Genomic DNA, 7,783 nt, shown 5'->3' with positions numbered 1-7,783 from the left:
CATCTCAAAAAAAAAAAAAAAAAAAAAAAGAGAGAAACTCATTGTGCTTTTATTTTAATGCTCAAGTTACCGAAAAACTGGATGATATCCCTACAACTTTTCCTTTACAATTAACCTTCCAAAACTTGCCTAAACCTTCATTTTTACTTCATTCAATTTAAAACAATTCTTTAATCTTTTATTCTAGGTAAAAATCCACATTTTCATGCCTCCTTATAATCTTTTTACCAAAAGTATATGTAGGCCGGGCGCGGTGGCTCAAGCCTGTAATCCCAGCACTTTGGGAGGCCGAGACGGGCGGATCATGAGGTCAGGAGATCGAGACCATCCTGGCTAACACAGTGAAACCCCGTCTCTACTAAAAATACAAGAACTTAGCCGGGCGAGGTGACAGGCGCCTGTAGTCCCAGCTACTCGGGAGGCTGAGGCAGGAGAATGGCGTGAACCCGGGAGGCGGAGCTTGCAGTGAGCTGAGATCCGGCCACTGCACTCCAGCCTGGGTGACAGAGCGAGACTCCGTCTCAAAAAAAAAAAAAAAAAAAGTATATGTAAACTGTTCTTTCAATAGTTTTAAATACATGTTACACTGTTAACTGTTAGCAATCTTTACTTTTGTTGGTAAGTTTGAGATTTTAATTATGTGCTAGGTGTAGAACCTAGGATCTAGACAGAAGTGCAGATAAGGTCTGGCTTATTCCAGTATTTAACACCATGTCTCCTAGGTCTTACCTCCCGGCAAAGCAGGCAAGTTGTACAGCTAAGAGTTATAGTGGCATTTTATAAAACATTCAGGAGGCCTAATCACTTTTAAATTGTACACTTCTTGCACAAATTCCCTTTTAAAAAATTTTTCATAATCTTCGCAATCTCTGACATACCTCGACTTTCTGATTTATTGCAAACATCACTTTCTTCAAACAACTGGTTAATTTACTTTAGAACAGAAATTTATCATATAAGATTCTTTTTTATAAATTCTCTTTTCTTCAGTATTAAAGATGATAACAGTCCTTTCTTCAAACAACTGGTTAATTTACTTTAGGACAGAAATTTACCATATAAGATTCTTTTTTATAAATTCTCTTTTCTTCAATATTAAAGATGATAGCAGTCCTTTCTCAAAATAAATTTCTTTCAAGTCTGTGGACTAGACTGCCTAAGGCCACAAGATTAGAAGTTAGGAGGTTAGGGTATTTCACTAAATAGTTCAAGATGTAGCTATCTTTATTAAACCAATATTATTGTTTTGTTTATTTAAAAATTATACAAGCAAAGATTATTCTGTTTGGTCTGAGTTATAATTTTGTAGCCTCTATGCCAAATTTTGACAGCTTTTAGTATTTGGCAGTGCTAAGTATGGAATTGCTTGATTAATAAATGCAAATAAAAATGTATCCTGGCAACTCTGAAGACATTTCTAATCTTACTGTACCTATGAGCTTTAAAGATTAAAGTTTTGTGAACTAAAAGGTCTCACAGATTTTGCCTTTTCCTTAAAAAATATTTGATTTAAGTGCTTATTTTTCTTAGGCCAATTAATTAGAGCTCTTTTAATAGACATTGCACACATAACACATATATAGTCACGCAGGCAACCAGAAGATTCAGTAATGATAAGATTTTTTTTTTTTTTTTTTTTTTTTGCTAATTTCCCAATTGTATTATTGGATGAGACCCTTCAAGAACAGGGCTAGGTGCCAGGCGCGGTGGCTCATGCATGTAATCCCAGCACTTTGGGGGGCTGAGGAGGGTGGATCATGAGGTCAGGAGTTCAAGAACAGCCTGGTTAACATAGTGAAACCCCATCTCTACTAAAAATACAAAAAATTAGCTGGGAGTGGTGATGGGCACCTGTAATCTCAGCTACCTGGGAGGCTGAGGTAGGAGGATCACTTGAACCCACAAGGTGGAGGTTGCAGGGAGCTGAGATCATGCCACTGCACACTGGCCCAGGTGACAGTGTGAGACTCCATCTCAAAAAAAAAAAAAAAAAAAAGAAAGAAAGAAAGAAAGAAAGAAAGAAAGAAAGTAAGGGGAAAAAAAAACCAGGACTAGGAAAACAGTTTCCAGGGCCCAATAAACAAGTATAGCTGGAAGACAAAGACTCATTTCGAGAGGTATTTATTCACCTCTAATTCCCAGTGTACCGTAAGGAAACAGATGTTTTCCCCAAAACAGGGTTTGTGGTGCCTTTTCTGTTTTCCCAAGGAGTCTCAAGCATTTTAGGGTTTTTCATACCTGTACCAAGAGTGGCAAGACAGAGTGGAGAAAAGTAATTCAGTTGACTGGGAAAAAACCTTTTCCAGGAAAACAACATTTATAAAGAGAAAAACATAAAGGTCTTTTGAATATTGGAGGAAGGGGTTTTGAAGGAAGGAGTTTCAGAGGAAGGAGAGACCTGGGGAGGGTTTTCATTAAGAAGAAGGATTTCATGAGAGGGTGGAAGCTTGACACAGGGAGGGACAGAATCTAAGGTAGAGGAAAGCCTGAATATAGAAAACCTCTTGCCATTTGCTGTTCCTGGTTATAAAGTTGCCAAGGCCCCTGAGAACTTGAAAGTGCCATTTTTGGGCCATCGGCTGTCATTGTCTAATTTGTATTGGGGCCAAGCCATGTTGCAATAAAAAACTAAACGTGTAAGCCAAGTTTGGTGAGATTGTGAAGGAGACAGCCCAGTGGAGAGGATGTAGAAATGTGGAATTGTTTGGCGCCCATGTGGACTGTAGAGAAGAAGCTGAGGATGTCTGTTTTTATTCTAGCCATCCCCAAACAAAAGACAGAGACCCAGAATCCTCTTTCTAAAGAGGATGGTCAAGCTGAGAAGAAACTGGGCATCCCCAAGATTTCTTCTAGCTTAGTCTCACTGGTCCTCTGAGGACTGGGAGAGTCAACCTGACTTCCCAGGTACTGTGAGAAAGTCAGTGGAAGAGAGAGAGAAAGAAAGAAAAGGGAGGATGAGGGAAAAGTGAAGTGAGAGAGAAGATGGGGTGGGTGGCCAGAGACTCTCAGAATCCAGTAGGATGAGCAGCTGCTCACTGCTTTTTGGGTTGCAGAAGAGCCTCTACCCCCAACACCCATCCTGGATTTTGGCACCAAATTTAAGAGTTAAAGAAAGAGGAAAGAAATATGAAAAGCAACTCAACAAAGACAGGTTTTTTAGAGAATAAACCTGAGAGGGGCTTCTGGTCAATTTTGGTCAGGAGCAGTCTCTCTTAAAGACTAAGGGTATTTATTGGTCTTATCACAGGCTTGGAATGTTTCTCTGTTGGGGAGAAGTCTATTGCAGGGTTGGAATATCTCTAGTCAGAGGGAAGGTTATCTTGGGGCTAACATCTATAGCCAGAGCAGAGGTTATCTTGGGGCTGGCATGTCTCTGGTTGAGGAGGGGTTTATCTTATGGTTGGAATGTTTCTGGTCAGAGATGTTATTTGTGGTTTATGGTCATGCTGATCTTAGCCATCAGGCTGATGCCTTTTGGATTTAGGCAGTTTTTGATCAAGGTGAACTTTAAAATGATGGTGCTTGTCCAAGATGGTGATGCTCCTGCTTTGTCAAAATTCTTAGCTAAGAGGACTTTATTTCATTGAAATATGTTTTATGGAATTTGGTTGACATTTAAGGTTCTCTGATTTACCTGGAATATTGAAATCTTTATGAATCCAAATTGAGTATTATAAATAAACAATATTTTCCTAAAAACCTTTGTGAGGCACAGTAAAGTTCATAAAATTTGTTATAATATGAAAGAAATGTGTTAAGCATGTTCACAATAATAACTCTGAACGCAGCATTCTCAGTTCCCAGTATTCAACCTGAGTCACTCAGGGGAAATTGATATCTCTGTAAAGGGGAGGGGGGGAAAGGTGCTGAGCCTTTTGGCACTACCCACAGGGGGGTCCATATGATGTTGTTCTGGATTCCTGTCATAACCTAAAGGGAAACTCTCACAATGTCTGGAGCCCTTGATGTCCTCCAAATAAAGGAGGAGGATGTCCTTAAGTTCCTTGCAGCAGGAATCCACTTAGGTGGCACCAATCTTAACTTCCAAATGGAACTGTACATCCATAAAAGGAAAAGTGATGGCATCTACATCATAAATCTGAAGAGGACCTGGGAGAAGCTTCTGCTGGAAGCTCGTGCCATTGTTGCCATTGAAAACCCCACTGAAGTCTGTGTCATATCCTCCAGGAATACAGGCCAGTGGGCTGTTGCTGAAGTTTGCTGCTGCCACTGGAGCCAATCCAAGTGCTGGCCACTTCACTCCTGGAACCTTCACTAACCAGAGCTAGGCAGGCTTCTGGGAACCATGGCTTCTTGTGGTTACTGAACTCAGGGCTGACCACCAGTCTCTCATGCAGGCACCTTATGTTAACCTGCCTACCATTGCTCTGTGTAACACAGATCCTCCTCTGCACTATGTGGACATTGCCATTCCATGTAACAAGGGATCTCACTCAGTGGGTTTGATGTGGTGGATGATGGCCTGGGAAATTCTACAAATATGTGGCACCACTTCCCATGAACACCCATGGGAAGTCATGCCTGATCTCTACATCTACAGAAATACTGAAGAGATTAAAAAAGAAGAACAGGGCCAGGCACGGTGGTGCATGCCTGTAATCCCAGCACTTTGGGAGGCCGAGGCAGGTGAATCATGAGGTCAGGAGATCAAGACCATCCTGGCTAGGATGGTGAAACCTAAAATCTGAAGGAGGAGTTTTTACTCTGCTAAAAATACAAAAAATTAGCTGGGCATGGTGGCAGGTGCCTATAGTCCCAGCTACTCAGGAAGCTGAGGCAGGATAATGGTGAGCCAAGATTGCGCCACTGCACTCCAGCCTGGGTGACAGTGCAAGACTCCGTCTCCAAAAAACAAAAAGAGCAGGCTGCTGCTGGAAAGGCTGTGACCAAGGAGAAATTTCAGTGTGAATGGACTTCTCTAGCTGCTGAGTTCACTGCTACTCAGCCTGAGGTTGCAGACTGGTCTGAAGGCATGCAGGTGCCCTCTGTGCCTATCCAGCAGTTCCCTACTGAAGACTGGAGCACTCAGCCTGCAATGGAAGACTGGTCTGCAGCTCCCACTGCTCAGACAACTGAATGGGTAGGAGCAGCCACTGGATGGTCCTAAGCTGCTCTTGCACAGGCTCTTAAGCAGCATGGAAATAAAGTTGATCTAAAATAGACATCAGTTTCTAAAAGTTGTGCTCATTCATTTTGGTTTTGTATTCCAGATAAAAAATACCTAGGGTTGTATACCAAAGGATAATAATAAATACATGTCTTGACATGAGTTGTACTTCTAAAGCCCACTGTAGATAAAGAATATTGCTTTTCAAAAAAGAAAAGAAATAACAAGGCGCTGAGCAGAAGTTCACCACATTGCACATAAATGCTTTCCATGTGCACCTATTAGAATGTTGATTTAATTGAGTTGTCATTTGCATGGCTAGATACTTATCGAATCTAGTCATACTATTTTTTTTTGGTCAGTTAATGACATCGTTTTGTTACCTGTTAGTATTATACAGTTATTTGCTTGACTAAAATACAAAACTTTTTATTAATTTACTCTAAATTGAGAGAGTAGATTTGCAATCTTCAATCTTTTAAGGTTAAAGCAAATCGGAGAAGAGCAATGTGTGTATGTAGAATGCATTTTCCTGCCTATCAAAATTCTTGTATTGCCTTGTAACCCTAAGAAGCCACCTAAATCCATTAGCCAGAATTTTAGATATTAAGTGGTCAAGAACGTAATCATTTGGCAAAGCCACAATTTTGTCTTTGCTTCTTGTTAGTAATCTAGCCATTTTAAAAAGCAGGACAATTATACCAAGCCATTGAAAAAATGTGGTTTTGATAAATTTTATTCCATTCTAAATGATTTCTCTAATTATTACTTTTATCATGTTAATCTAAGAGAAACTGTCTGCCTGACTGTTCATGAATTCAAGACATATTCATATTAAGGTGTTTAAAGTTCAGTATTGTATGACAATATAGTAGAATCTTCTAAAATTAACATTTATTGTTATAAACATCCATATTAATAAATTTATATAAATTCATTATGTTTTCAAGGTTTTTCAGTTATGAAAACAAATAATAAGATATGCTTTTTCACAATAAGTTTAATTCTAGGAGGTTACCACTGGTTTCCATGTTATTTCTGTAATGTATAGGGTAAAACTGGGCCTCCAGAATGGTGCAGATATGCTCAATTAATCAGTATAAGAATGAGTGTAGACTTCTTGGCAGGCTATTGTTATCCCAGAGGCTAATCATTCACTATGACTTAGTAAATGTTGCTCCATTATGTCAGTGAGCTCTTTCAACCAGGCTGTCTTTTTCCTCTCATTGATGTGCTCATGTTGTGGTCTCCCCTGTTTATATTAAGCTTTCCCAGATAAGCGGTTATTATTTCTTGCATAAAAGGGACCCCAAGCCTTTTTTTTTTTTTTTTTTTTTTTTTTTTTTTTTTTTTTTTTTTTTTTTTACCTGTCATGGTATCCTTTTTCTCTTCCTACTGGAAGCATCATGTGAAAGGCAGGAATTCTGGCAATATACAAATAGATTTCTTGCCATGTGGTCACCATAAGCAGTTTACAAATTGGTCGACCTAGAAGTCACTTACTTGCAGGTCAGCAGGGGTGTTTTTCTATCACGTGTCTTTTTCTCTTAAAGGCACGTCTGATTAAGTTTAGTCCAATCAGGATTATCTCCCTATTGATGAACACAGAGTCAACACATTAGTAACCTAATTTCATAAGTAATTTTCCACCGCAGTGAGACACTTGTTTTTTACACTTCAGAGGTGAAGATTACACAGCAGGTGTGCAACAGACTGAAAATCCAGGTGATCATCTTAGAATTTTGCCTACCCACCTGAATAGACATTTAAAGTAGTCTTGTAGTTTCATTTGTTATCTAAGTAAAGAAAGATATCATCTACAAATAATAATTGACTATCTTTCCATTTTATTCATAAAAATTATTAACATCTTTTATCTAGCTTAAATTATTTCTATTTTATGTACCATTTTATACATTTACACACACGTAACAATGACAATTTTTCCAATTATTCAATTTGTATTAGTTTTTATGAAAAGTAAGTGTTAAAAGTAATTTTGTCTTATCTATTTGAAAGATTTTTATGGTTGTACTCAAAAGAGTTATCTCTGGAGACAAAGTTGCCTGTATTTTAATATGGGCTTTGCTATTGTGAGTGAGTCGTTTCTCTCAGTGGCTCTGTTTCTTCCACTGTGAAATAAAGATAATTAATATACTTATGTTATTAAATTATTGTCATAATTAAATTTATTAACACATACAATGTTATGGTTAGTGCTTGGTACAAATGAGCTATAATTAACAAAATATTTATATGCTAAATTACAATGATACATGCTTTAACAAAGAAATATTTTCTCATAACACACTAGTTTTTCAACCAAGGGATAAATATATATTTATAAAAATATTATATTAATATTAGTTATATTTAATTTTTAATTTAGTTATATTTAATTTTTAATTTTTAAAAAGTTTTTGTATAAGTTTTGGTATAGATACATCATGGAACACTAGTCAACCATAACAATGGATAAATCCCATCATTTAAAACAATATAGATAAATTTTGAAGACATTATACTAGATGAAATAAGCCTGACTCAAAAAGACAAATACTGCATGATCTTATTTATATGTAGAATCAAATAAAGTTTAACTCAAAAAAGTAGAAAATGAACTACTGGTTACGAGAGGTTAGGTGTGGTGGGAAG

At 37.8% G+C, this 7,783-nt stretch overlaps 1 pseudogene; it reads left to right on the top strand.

Moving 5' to 3' along the window:
- The first annotated feature begins 3,949 nt into the window (after positions 1-3,949).
- On the top strand, positions 3,950-5,128 carry LOC696985 (small ribosomal subunit protein uS2B-like; annotated as a pseudogene).
- The last annotated feature ends 2,655 nt before the right edge of the window (positions 5,129-7,783 follow it).

This window comes from Macaca mulatta, chromosome 19 (assembly GCF_049350105.2).
Source record: "Macaca mulatta isolate MMU2019108-1 chromosome 19, T2T-MMU8v2.0, whole genome shotgun sequence".
In the NCBI taxonomy this organism is placed as follows: Eukaryota; Metazoa; Chordata; class Mammalia; order Primates; family Cercopithecidae; genus Macaca; species Macaca mulatta.
The sequence above is the reverse complement of the archived record's forward strand: the minus strand, read 5'-3'. Positions and strand labels throughout refer to the sequence as shown.